Source organism: Octopus bimaculoides, chromosome 3 (assembly GCF_046866305.1).
Source record: "Octopus bimaculoides isolate indiv1 chromosome 3, ASM4686630v1, whole genome shotgun sequence".
NCBI lineage: Eukaryota > Metazoa > Mollusca > Cephalopoda > Octopoda > Octopodidae > Octopus > Octopus bimaculoides.
In genome coordinates, this window is record NC_142930.1 from 62,553,352 (window position 1) to 62,567,163 (window position 13,812).

The 13,812-nt window shown below is 36.3% G+C and overlaps 1 protein-coding gene across 7 annotated transcripts in view; it reads right to left on the reverse strand.

Annotated features, from left to right (window-relative positions):
• Window positions 1–13,659, reverse strand: part of LOC106879894 (inositol monophosphatase 1) — a 35,465-nt gene extending 21,806 nt beyond the window's left edge. The window contains exons 1-3 of one of the 7 annotated variants that reach the window (XM_089349048.1): window positions 3,370–3,404; window positions 2,773–2,812; window positions 2,007–2,128 (exon numbers count right to left, since the gene is read on the reverse strand). The gene's annotated coding sequence lies outside the window, so the exon portion shown is untranslated. Of the gene's footprint in view, window positions 1–897; window positions 1,075–1,895; window positions 2,129–2,772; window positions 3,431–13,522 lie in introns of those variants that run through there. The other 6 variants (XM_014929634.3, XM_014929637.3, XM_014929635.3 and 3 more) reach the window with 6 other exon arrangements.
• Window positions 13,660–13,812: the final 153 nt, after the last annotated feature.

A 13,812-nucleotide genomic window follows, 5' to 3' on the forward strand; every position in this document is an offset into this window, starting at 1 on the left:
CCATACCTTATAGCTTATAACATATGCAATGCACTTTAATTCATCATATAACTCAATATCCCATTAGCTTATTATATATAATACTAGAGGGTAAGTTCACATCAGATATGACACTAAAAATTATTTATTTATGCAGCTGAGGATAGCCCTGCATTTAAATTGATGTAATGATTGCATCATTCAATTAAATGGAACCGCTTGAAACGGTCGTACTGCTTCAACTCTTGATATCCTGTTGCTTATTTTGATATCTTTGGACTTTTTCTATATTTCTGACGAAGAGCTCCGCTCGAAACGTGAAATCCTCTTTCTTTTCTTTCCTTCCCTGAGTGTCCAATAAAAGGGTTAATGTAACATCTAATGACTGTGGCATTTGTTTGTAAATGTGGGGCTGTAATTTTTCTGCCATGGCATTCTGCAACTATATATATATATATATATAGGTTCAAAAAAACAATAACAAAAAAACAAAAAAACAACAAAGTGAGGACGTGATATGGATAGTGTTATTGGACGCTCAGGAAAGGAAAGCGAGAGTGTATGACGTTTCGGGCGTAGCCCTTCGTCGGAAAGATGGAAAATTCGGAGAATGGAAGAAAGAGGAAAATGGTACCGATGCCCACGAGGTTATATATAGTTATAGCTTACAGACCTTACAAATGTGCAGTTGGATCCACGAATATAATTATAATCCGATAAAACAAACAGGTTTTAAGTTTAGGACCCCTTGTAACACATGCTACGGGCCCAGCCCTAACATAACACAACCCGATTATATAGAGAACGTTTAAAGAAATTACTATCAATTGGTAGAGGTGAAAGGTATTTTGTATTTGATCTGTGCACCGTGGGGGATAACAGATTTCAGACTAGTCCATGAGCTATTTCTGCGCTTACCATGACCGGGGGTGTATAATCTTTCTCCGGACGCCGCATAGAACATACACATGGCATGGTACTTTCATTTTATTAACCGAGGAAAACATCAAAGTGATCACTCGACTTGCCAGAAATAGCAGCCAAATCTCGTTGAAATTGTACCCTACTATCTTTTAAAAAAAGAAAGACTAGATCGATAGAACAGTAAGGCCTTTGATCAGTGTTCTACTTAATCACATGTTCCAATGAGATTGTGCACTCATCAGTATAAGATTTTTACAGTTAATTAATCTTATTTAGCCTAATTAAACGGACCTATGATTAAAGGTATTCAGCTAAACTGAATATCTTTTCTTTTATACTATAGTAAGGTACAGTTTAAGGAAGTTATGGCTGGTTAACTGACAAGGGAAAACGATCTGCAGAGGTCCACTTTGCGAATTCGTTACTTTTTTTTTTTTTGTTTTTCTTTTAGCAAGAGTTGTTATTGCTGATAAACAGATTTTCTAAAATGCATTTGATCAAAATCAAATTATAAGTGAATTTAAATGCCGCCCAATAATAATGGAAATGCAAAACTCATATTCAGCAAATATTAATTATAAAAGTACATGTCAACTAGGAAACGAACAAAATAGATAATTGAAGGGAAATGTAAATAAGATATCTACATTTTGCGAAGAATTGATGTCTGTAATCAATGCGAGAAATATAAATCAACGACAATTTAATATAAATAAATAAAATATTTTTGGCCTTGGTTTAATTGCAACACAGCATTTAGTTGCGATTACATGTTAAAACAAAATGTGCGGCTTTATACGAAACAGTATATGAGAAGGAAAGACAGGTAAAAAAGAAAAAAAACGAAAGTAGACCTATAAACGACCTTGACAGAGAATACAAGAGAAAAATTATGATCGAAGTATACCCAACGTGATATCTTTTTAAAGTAAAATATGTTTATAAAATAATAATTTCTTTACAATATTTACAGGAATAGATTGTTTACATACCCCCACAAATGAGCTTGAAATTAATAGTCTTTTAATCACGTTGAATGACTTGGTCCTGTTGGTGTCACCAAAATAATTTTACTAAAAACACAATAGAGTTACGTCCCTTACCTGTATACTACCCGGCATTATATAATTGTTTCAAATTTTGGCACAAGGCCATCAATTTGGGAGCCGGTGATTCGTCGATTAGATCGACTTCAGCTCTCAATTAGTACATGTTTTATCGACATCTGAAAGGATGAAAGACAAAGTCGACATTTGAACTCAGAGCGTATAGTCAGAAGAAATACTGTAAGCATTTTGTCCTGTGTCTCAGCATTGTATAATAACTGACTATGTGTACCACTATTTTATTGTGTTATGCCATTATACAGAGAAAGACAAGAATCAAATTTTAACAAATGAGTTATTTGACGTATTATATTAAGTTAAATGAAAAACTGATATTCATTTGTTGGTAAAATTCGTACAGTAAATTAAAGTTATGCTGCTTCACTTTTCTGAAAGGTACCAAGTTATCAACCGTCATTTGAATGATTTTCTCGTTGCTACTTAACTCAAAACACTATTCCACATGGAGAATCTCCCGTTATTATTGTAAATTTCACGTTATATATTAAGCAAAGACATTAATATTAATTTTTATTTTACTCAATATAGCGTTTAACAAAAAATTGTCACTTTATCTAACTGCTGGAGTTCGTGAATGTCCACGCTATCGATTTTGTGATGTAATTATAGTTGATACTTAGGGATCTGAATGTAATTGCCTGAGTTCATCTAGATCGAAATTAATATCAACATCGATGCCTCAATTTAGCTGTTACCAACTGATTTGAATCAAATAGAAAATGTAAACTGACAGAGAACTTACCACTTCGATATTTAACTTCTTTTAACTAATCCCAACGGCCCTGCATTTTTGGTAGGATGAGGATTAAAAAAGAAATGTGGTATTTTTATCATAAACGACATGAGCGAAGCAAAACGATTTTACCTTTACTTTATGGAATACTCGTATATTGATAGAGCTGATCTCTAGAATGCAGTTAAATTTATCTCTTGATATAGGTAAGTAATTGTGAAATGCTTTATAATTAAAGTGATGATGATGACGACTGCAAAATGCTTATGTACTATTCATTTTAATTGATGAAAGGGAGGCTGTTACGATGAGAATTCCAATTAAAGCGGCTCTACACCGACTTAGTAATTATACTCAGATGTGTCTGTGTGTGTGTATACGTATGTGATGATTAGATACTTTAGCCCATGCGGTGGTTAATTACATCTTTTGTAGTCTTAAAGTAAACATGTTGCTTTAAAAACACTTCAATATTAAGGCCTCTATGACGAAAATAAGATGCTTAAGTATTAATCTACTTTGTACTAGTATAGCTATATTTTTAGGAAAATTTAGTTTCATTTACCGGATTATAGAGGATTAGATGAGCAAAAAATGACCAGTTACCTCAAATTTCGAAACGATATGTTCGACAACAACTGACCTTAATTTAAGATTCGCAAAGAGTATTACTACCAACCCTCCTATTTAATTTTTTTTTTTACTATGCGTGTTCACACTTAATACTAACATTTATATTCCTTTAGGCTTGTTTCTAAGTTTCTAGTTTAAAACAAAAAAAAAAAAAAAAAAGGTGGGATGTCTTTTTCCACATCCATTCAGGGAGTGTAAAAAATTACTTCAAATGAGAAAATGAAATCATATCGCAGCATTCTACTCTCTGGAAACGTGTACCGCAATGAGCAAATGCAATATATCTCCGGAAATGGAAAGTATGGCATTTATGTGTTTCTTTAGGGAAACAACATCATGATTTGGCTTACCGTAACATGAGCGAATTTTGTGATGCCGCCTTATGTAAATACACATTATTAGAGAGTATTATAGTTCGCTTGAAACTGTAAAGAATAAAAAGTTTTGAATGGTAGAGCAAAGATCTCAATTTAAATTCCTCATTACTTGTACTTATTTTATTGATCCTGGAGAAAAAGAAAGCAAAGTCCACCTCGGTAAGATCTAAGCTAGGAATCGAAAACAAAACTAGCTAATATTATTTAGTTATATATTGTGTTCTGTTTTTACTTTCATACAGTATTACATCTTTTTCTCTTCCTATTTAACTCGTTCATTCTTGTAATTGGGCAAAACACAGTAATACTTCGCAGTACGAGTTCAATTCGTTCCATGACCGAGCTCGTTTTACAAATCAATTTTCCCTATTGAAATTAACTAAAGTATAATTAATCCGTTCCTGCCACCCACCACCAAATAATTTTTTATGAGTTTTAAAATAGAAAAGGTGTAGTTACAAGCAAAATGACAATTATAAAAAAGAAATATGTAAACTGGCTTTATTAACAGAATTACCTTAAAGATGGGACAATTTGTGCGCGAGGGAGACGATAGAGCAGGGAGGAGGGGTATTGCTGTTTGGAAGGCGAATCTCCTTCCCTTAAGACTTCAGGAAGAACAATTTCTGGCGTTTTCTCTCTCACTTCGCTTATTTTAGGCTTTTTGGACACACTTTTTTCGTTTTAAACTCTTGCAGGTCGTTTCATTAGAAACATATCAAGAGAAGTCTGCTTTTTTCCTGCCTTTCAAAATGAGTAGTGCAAGCAAAAAAAAAAGTTTGTCAATATTCAGAGGAATATTTAAAATTTGGATTTATACCTGTTGTCCACGATAAGCTGTCACCAAGTTATGGGCGAAAAGCTTGGAATTTGTGAATTTTCCAAAGTCCTCTCCCCACCTCTCGGGAAAATTTTCCCACAAATTCCTTTATAATCGTAATCTATGCCGGTTGAAAGGTATTTATATAAAATTTCATTAAAAAAATAACAACATTTTCCTAAAATTTATGAAGGAAAAACTTGGATCTTGTGAATTTTCCGAAGTATGTATATATATCATCGGCATATATGTATATATATCACTTATCAAACACGAATTTGGCCAGCGTCACTCTGTAACTTCTGACTATTATTAATGTGTGTATCATTGTTTTCTCAATGGACCCAGAAGTTGTTCGCAAACAGCAGCAGTAATTTTCTTCAGCTGAATACACGTCATTGATTACTTTAAATTACCCAAATACGACAACTTTAACAGGAAATAACTTCTAAAATACAAAATTTTGTAAACCCCGTTCTATGTGACACATTGTACCAGTATCCGAAGTTTCAAAGTGTTTAGTTAAAATAATTAATTAAAAAATCTGGCCGTCAAATTGAATAGATCCTTAGAGGAATGTTGTGATGATTAACTTTGTAAAGTCTTAACTCATACTGCTGGTGGCACCACAACACATCGTGCAGAGGAAGAGGTTCTTGTTTCAATGAAAGTTCTGGCAGTCAGACAAGGAAATATGATTGCTTGAACTACACTCAACAATATGCACCAAGATCTGGGTGTGAACATCCGTTTTTGTGTCTTTTTATTGTGTTTGTGTCAATTCATTATCTACAAATTTATATTTTTCTGAATAAACTGTTAATAAGGTATGAATTACTCAGAGGTAATTATTCAAAGGATCCTATTTTGTGGCTTCCAATTCCTTAAATTCCAAAATACCCTCTTAAAAGGGAAGATAATGTAGGGCTATGAAAGGTGCCATTGGTCGCCTGTACATGTAATAAATTTCCCTCTTAATAAATCAAAGAAAAGTAGCATTTAACCCAATATTCTTCTACCTGGGTGGAACATTCAAACTTAGCTAGGAGAGTCGAATTTACAATCGTTAAACAAGGATTGTAAGGTCGTTTAAACCAAACTACAAAGCAGTTCTTGCTAAAGCTTTCATTTGCATCAAGGTGGTGCCCCAGCATGGCGGCACTCCAATGGTTGAAACAAGTAAAGAATGTTATAAATGCACTGAAATCAGATCAGTATCGGCCAAAGAACAAAACGCTACGCGTGTTGCTTGGGTGTAACTCCAGTTGAAGATACCGGCAATTCAGGAAATCATTTGAACTCCGCATATTAGGAGACAATGTTTCATATCATTCAGAATCGTTAGCACGCCGAACAAAAATGCTTAGTGGCATTTCGTCTGTCTTTACGTTCTGAGTTCTAATTTCGTCGGGACCAACTTTGTCTTTCTGCCTTTCGGGGTCGATAAAATAAGCATTAGCTGCGCATTGGGGGGGGGGGGCAATGTAATCGACTTAACCCCTCCCCACCACAGACACACACTAAATTGCTGGCCTTGTGCCAAAATTTGAAACCAATATTTCATATCATTTTATCTCAAACGCTGTCGAGGTTGATTTTGCTTTTTATCCTTTCGGGGTTAATGAAATAAGTACCAGTCATAGTGCTGGGATTTAATGTAATTGACTAACCTCTTCCCACCGAATTTCAAGCCTTAAACCTCTAACAGAAAGGGATATTTCGAATTTTTACTGGTGCAACTACAGGAATGAGACTCATTTTAAAATTAAGTTATAAAGACTTTTTTATGGTACCCAATGACACACGATAGATAAAAAATCTTTAGAAATTTCGAGAGAAGAAAATGATTGTGTAAAAAAAAAATGTGCTTTGAAATATTTGCAGATCTAAAACAGAGAGAAAAAATGCTACCCTTACAGCATCTATTCTGTATATTTTATGAATTTATTTGGAAAAAATTTGTTACATCTCTGAGCAATCGATATCACCTTTCAATCTTTCACTCACTCGCCAAACCGCTAATTTGTAATAAAAATGTGTCATCATTACCATTAATATTAACAAGCTCTCTCTCTCTCTCTCTCAGTTATATTAATAAAAGGATTTGAAACTTCGATGTTGTATTTGAAGTGTTTTTTTACTGCTTGTATATTTTATCCCTACGTATGCAGTTTTTTTCCGCCTAGTGAAGCATTTTAACATTAAAACTTGTAAGTGCCGAGATGTCCAGGAACACTAGGACTGCCCTTGAATGGCAAATACATGAACATTTTAAAACATTGACTGCTAAACTATTAACGATAAACAAACACACGTCGTCGTCATCGACGTTTTTGTTGTTTAATCTCAGATTGGCTCTGAAATAGCAGAAGTGGAAATCAAAAGCAGCTCAACTATGACCATCCAGGGTTTTTGTTTTGTTTTTTCCATGCATTGCGTATCCAAGATGACATTATCTGGGATACTCTTACTCTTTTCAAGACGGTAATGCGCAATTTGAGGAAGAGCTGGTTTTCAGGCGGCGAGCTGGCAGAAACGTTAGCACGCCGGTCGAACTGCTTAGCGGTGTCCCGTCTCTGTGAAATTATTGCGTGAGTCTATGTTGAAGTGTTTATCGAATTGTTGCCATTGTTATTGATTTGAATTGTTGCTAAAGTTATTAATTCGTTAATTGTTGTTTTATTTCCCCTTGTGGGGAAAATGGAGAAGGCGCCGGAGGCAGGCCTAAGTTATGCGGTCGCAACGAGCAAAGGAGTAGACGTGCAAGAGTTGGAGATCCGAGAAATAATAGTGGAGCCCAGAAAGATGAAGGAGAGTGAAAAATTAATCACTAAGGAAGGTAACATACTGAAGCTAACGTCACCGGAAGAGTTATCGGCCAAAGTGTTAAAACGAACGGTAACATTTAAAACCATGAAGACAGCCACGAGGAAAATAGAGATTGCGCCGATAGAAGGCATAGAGGAGTGTATCGAGGAATTGAAAAGAGTTACATCTTACGTTACGAGAGGGAGGAGATACGCCACTGTAGAGGTGCGCTTTACAACGGAGGAGGAAGCAATAAAGCACTCCACAGAGGCAATAAGGTCAGAAGAAGGGGTGGTCTTGCCTTCGTACTGCGGCAAACGTGTGGCCAAAGTGCGAGTGGGTAGGGTGCCACCCGAATTACAGGAAGAATGGCTGATGACAGCCATAACATATAATATGAAAGACGGGAAGATTCTGAAGGCTACAAGGACCCAGAAGGTGAACTACTGAGGATATGGTATCGAATTAACGATTCAGGCAACAACGGAGGACTTGAACAGTGTGGTGGATGAGATTATGCTGCCAGAAGATGTGAAGCTGAGAGTTATTGTGGAATGTAGGCCGCCAGTATGTTTCACATGTGGAGAAAGGGGCCACATGAAGGCATGGTGCACCCAAAGAAAGCCACAAACAGAACAGGAGGAAAGACATGAGAGTGTGGACCAAGTAGTACAGGACAAGGCAACAGAAAAAGAAACAGAGAAGGGATTCACTATGGTTAAAAAGAAAAGAAGGGGGAGCGGAGGAATGAGTTCTCCGCCAGAGAAGCAGAAAAAGAAGAGAGAAGAGATGAGAAAAGAAACTGTGAAGGAGGGCAGTAGGAAGGAAAAAGAAAGTGGAGTTACCAGTGGAGAAAGTGTCGGAAACCCAACTGTATGAAGGTGAGATGGAGAGACTATTTATGGAGGAAGAAAAAAGAGAATCAAAAGTCCAAGAGAAAGGAAAGAAGATACGAGGAGGAGAAGGAGTATGGTATTATGTAACATACCCAAAAAATGTTGAAACAGAAAAAATAATCAAGTTACACACAATAGTAAGAGTGAAGGTGCCTTCATACGTCTACGCAGAGGAAATGAAGGCAATATTGATAGAAGAGGAAAACTACAGAAAATTGAAAGAGATGTGTGGAGATAACGTTGACCCGCCAGGAGTGGGGGTGGAATTTAGAGATTTGCCACCAGTGGTGGAAGTTCTACCAAATACAAGTATGAAATTAAAGGAAAAAAAGGAACAATTGTAAATAGTACATATAACGGTTCAAATGGTACTGCATGGGAGTGGGGCCCATGCGTCCATTTTCATTTTTTCATTTTTATATAACTTCCATTTCATTTACATTCGTTTTATGTTTTTTGTCCCCACTGAGGTCCAGTCTGTCCTTGTGGTGTCCCCATCTATGTTTAGGGCTTTATGCCTAATAAAGAAATCGGTATTTCGTCTGCCGTTACGTTCTGAGCTCAAGTTCCGTCGAGGTCGACTTTGCCTTTCATCCTTTCGGGGGTCGATAAATTAAGTACCAGTTACGCACTGAGGTCGATGTAATCGACTTAATCCCTTTGTCTGTCCTTGTTTGTCCCCTCTATGTTTAGCCCCTTGTGGGCAATAAAGAAATACGAAATTATTATGCAATGAGGAGGAAAATATTAGCTATTTACTAATATTTCTTTAATTCATTCGACACATATGGTAGATAACTCCAGGTGTATTTCAAACTTCGTGCTGCATCGGCAAAGCATGAAATTCAACTATATTTGCTGGGGAATCTCTAAGTAAGAGTACAATGATGTACACGGCTTGGAAGGCGGAGACATGGCTACGAAACAATCATGATTTCCTGAATTCGATCTCATTGCGCAGCACTTTATCGGTTTACTACAGGCTTGTAAGTGAAATAGGAGAGACGGTAACTGTATAGAATTGGGTCAGGTGGATTGTGCTTATAATTCAAAGGTCAGGTTTGTCACGCTTTGTGCCATGCTGATTCTGTTTGAGAATTACATTTAAGATTATTCGTGCCTGTGGAATACTCAACCATCTGCACGCTAAAACAATGGATAATCTAACTGATTGAACAACTGGAGTACTCAGCTAAAACAACGGAGAATCCCATTTCTTTTTTAACTGGTTGGCATGAAAAAATCTAGGGCTGTTCAGAATACAAGGGAAACATGTTTGGAGTTGTCTCCCGTTAAACCAATCTGTCGCAAGCTGTTTCGAGATCTAGATGATTTTCAGGTAATTTATTTGGAGGAATAAAATAATCCTTTCTACTATAGGCATAAGGCCTGAAATTTGTGGGAGGGGTTTAGTCGATTACATTGACTCCAGTGTTTCACGAAATAACAGTAATTTTATTCATTAAATCCATTTTATTATTGGTCAAAGTTTATTTTTCCCACACGCACGACCGAAAAAAATGACAATGAATATTTCACTCACAAATACAGCAATAAACTGTGTGGTGAAAGGGAAAAGATGAGGACGGTGAGAATGAAAGAATAAAAAATGAGAAGTTGTAAAAAAAAATAGATTTACTAAAGCCTTCAATCAGTAAACAGTTAAAACTATTTCACTATATTGAATGCATTTATTTTACTACAAACTATTAAAAAAGAAATCTTCAGCTAGTTCTGCTATTTGTAAGGTAATATATCGTTGGAAATATTGACGCTATTCAGCAAACATTATTATGCTGGTGGACAAGTCAAACAAGCAACACAACATTGCTTTTTTCTTTCTTTTTTTTTTTTTTCTCTAAATTTCTTTGCATTCTTAGGTTTTCAATGATGGAGATTACGTTTTTTGCACCCAATTCCAAAAAACTCTCTCAAATCTTAATTTTCCTCTCCGGACTATTAGGAGTATTAAAAAAGATTTTTTTAAAAAATTAATTTTAAAAAAAATATCAATGTTGTTTGCTTTTGATAACCTTCCACTTTGTAGTCATAAACCGAAAGATTGCCACCACCTCAACACTACGCTAGAATAAACTTTTAGTTCAAACGATCTATATAAAACTGATATACTACGAAGTTTCGCTTGGTTCATATCAAACGAATACAAAAGTATCCCAAGTTCTGCGTCTATACGTATACAAAGCTAACAACTGAGTGAAAATTGCACTTTTTAAAGCCGGCAGGGTTTAAATAAGCCATACAGACCTTCAAGAAAATTCAATCTTACAGACATAACTCTCAAATTCTTCGTTTTTTTATTATTTTTTCTCATATATATTCATTAGAGACACTTTCAAGCACTTTCAAGAGAAATACTAAAATTCCTCTTGTATGAACAGACACTAACCATTGAGAAGTGGGAAAGATTTCCTCTGCCCCCCCCCCCCCATTTTCTCGCAAATTATTGTTTTTTAAATTTTTTAAATTATTTTTTGCCACAAACCCACGTTTTCGGATACGGAGATTCCGGGATTTTCGCCAAATTTTTGGCAGATTCGTATTCTCCGAAGCCGAAAACGGGGGTTTGTGTAGAAAAAAAACTTGAATTTTAAAAAAGGGTGTATTGGGGGGGGGGGGGGGTACAAAAGGAAGTCTTGCCTTGTAGTGGAAATCTCTGAAAATATAAAGTCTAAGAAAAAGTTCGCTGTTATTTTAATGCTGATTGGATGTAAAGAGGAAACAGTTCTTTCCCAGTGAGTATGATGAGCTGAATATTGATGTAAATTTTATTTGGGTGTTGTAATAATTAAACGTATATTCAGGATTATATCTCATTGCTTATACGAACGATTATGTTCTTTCTATTCTTTTATTTCAATCACTGGATAGTCATAATGCTTAGATACCTCAAGACTTTTAATCTATTATATCGACCCCTAGTACTCTGTTATTTATTTTAAGGAAGGGGTAGGGCAGAATGAGTCACTTCTGATTTGTTACTTTCTTGTTACCTGTTTGAAACCAATACATTGCAAGTATTGTATCATTATTTTGTGCTGTTGCATCACCTCCGAGAGTAAAAATTGATCAGCATTGTTGTTGTAATTGAAGTTGAGAGAGTTTGAAACATAGTCAGTTGACCGGTACTTTATTCTAGAAATTTTTCCTCAACTTTGACCTGATTGTAGTTGAGGTTACCAATAAAATATCTGGATAATTTCTGGTGTTTAACAATCAATATTCTTTTCTCTGCTGGATTCCAAGTCAATTTTTTCCCGAACTAATGTCTACTTAGATAATTTTCAATTTTCAAAAGATGATGTCTAAAATGGTGCTAATGAGTAATGACTATTTTCAATAATTTCTGTTCATGGTGTGTAAATATATGAAAAGAGCCATTCCTGCAGATCGTGAAGAAGCTACAGAGCAGTGCTCCGCAACCGGTATTCCACGGCACACTGGTGTACCATGAGACAATGCTAGGTGTGCCACAGTGTAACCTGGATATAATTTTTCTCCCTATAGGTTCAGTAATATTTTTAGTTCAGGTGTGCCGCCGAATTTTGAAAAGAAGTGTACTGCAAGTGAAAAAAGGTTACGGAGTACTGCTATAGAGTATGTTTTAGTCTAGTTTCGTTAATTTCATATGGGCCATTTTTCTATGGTCCTCTTTCAATTTGACCTTGATAGTTTAAGTTTTTGTTACGTTTCTGATGTCCAAGGATGGGTATTGATGTATATGAGTCTTTTTTCGAATGTAATTCTGGAGAACTGAACAGGCAAATTTACTTTATTTTGTCTTATTCATTTTACTGCAGCTAAATTTTTGTTTTATATGCTCAAAGAGAACGGAGATAATTTTCTGAAATAGTGTTCAGATTATGTTATAGTGTTTTTAATGCATGTCTTCTTTTCTTTATCTCTGCCGTCTCAGGCCAACTCAAACCACCTCCACTTCAACTCACCTGGTACGCCAGACTTGTCTAGTTTTTGTTCCATCCCACCCCCGTCATATCTGCTATCTCAGCTCACTCAAAACCCACACTAAATATGTTGTTCACTATCTTTCAATATGTCCAAAACTGCGACCACCTGGAACTTTCTTTCTACCCATAGAAGGTCAAAGTGCACAATGACTGCACCGACTTCCTAGTTTAGGAGTGTTAGCAAAGATCATGGGTACTACTTTTCCTCCTCTAAATACCAATAATATTTGTTAACATAGGTACAAAGGTCACAAACTAGCTTCAAATTTTGGCACAAGGCCAGCAATTTCAGGGAGGGGGAAGTCAATTACATCGATTCCCAGCACTCAACTGGTATTTATTTTATCGGCCCCAGAAAGGATATAAGGCAATTTTAAACTCAAAATGTAAAGACGGATGAAATGTCGCAAAGTATTTTGTCCGGCATGATAACGATTCTACTAGCTCGCCGCCTTGACGTCGTCGGTATATTGACACCAGTACTTGATCAGTAATTTAATTTCACCAAATATCTGCTCACATTTCTCTAAATGCATATATGAATGTTTGAGCCTTGTACTGAAAGAAAATGAGACACTAAACAATTATACCACCACCCTCACTGCGTACACCGATGGGCTGAACTGCTCCACAGTACCTTTTTTTTTTTTTTTTTTTTTTTTCTTTGACGGGCTGGGTTGTCTTGGTTATAGATACAACAGTGTGGATATTATTATACAAGCCCTAAATCTTTTGGTCTACAGTCTGCTGCCCTATCTACCCACTAGCGTAGAGTGTGTGCTGCTCGGGGCGGCCCTTCCGTTTGCTGCTTCCGGACCCCACAAAAAACACATATTGCCTACAGCAGACCCAAAAGTGGAACCCCTTTAAAAGTGCCGGCCGGGGCGGGCCGCCCCTACAAACCCCACTGTAGCTACACTACAATTCTCGGTTCTCTCTACGTGAAAGCTCATGGGCTGGTGGGTGTTCTACTCACGATCAGGAAGTTGGGGTCTTAATTCCTGGACCGGGCGATTTGTTGTGTCCTTGAGCAAGACACTCCGTTTTATGTTGCTCCAGTCTTCTCAGCTGTAATGAATATCTGTCAAAGTGCTAGTACATTCTCTTCCACCAGCTGTCACATTTTGGACGTTCCGCCAGATTAAAGGTGAGGGGCCAAATGGGCGTCTTTGCTTGTGGTTACATAGATACCTAAAACAATTAATGAAAGCGTAGTACATGTAATCGATTCATACTCACGAGTAGTGATTGACTGTACTTTTTCTGTTCTCTGTATACAAATATTGATCTCTAATATAGATATAAGATCTCAAATCCAGAGGGTGTTACACTCGATAAAAATCAGTTCCAGTTCCTGACCGGTATCTATTTTATCGATTCCAAGTTGACGAGCAAACTCGTTCGTTGTAGGATTTGAACTTAGAACGACTTAAGTAAAATGGCAAAGCATTTTGTCCATCGTTCAAACTGTCTCGCCAATCCATCATATCCTATTTTATACAAATATTATATTAGACCTGTCCTTGAAA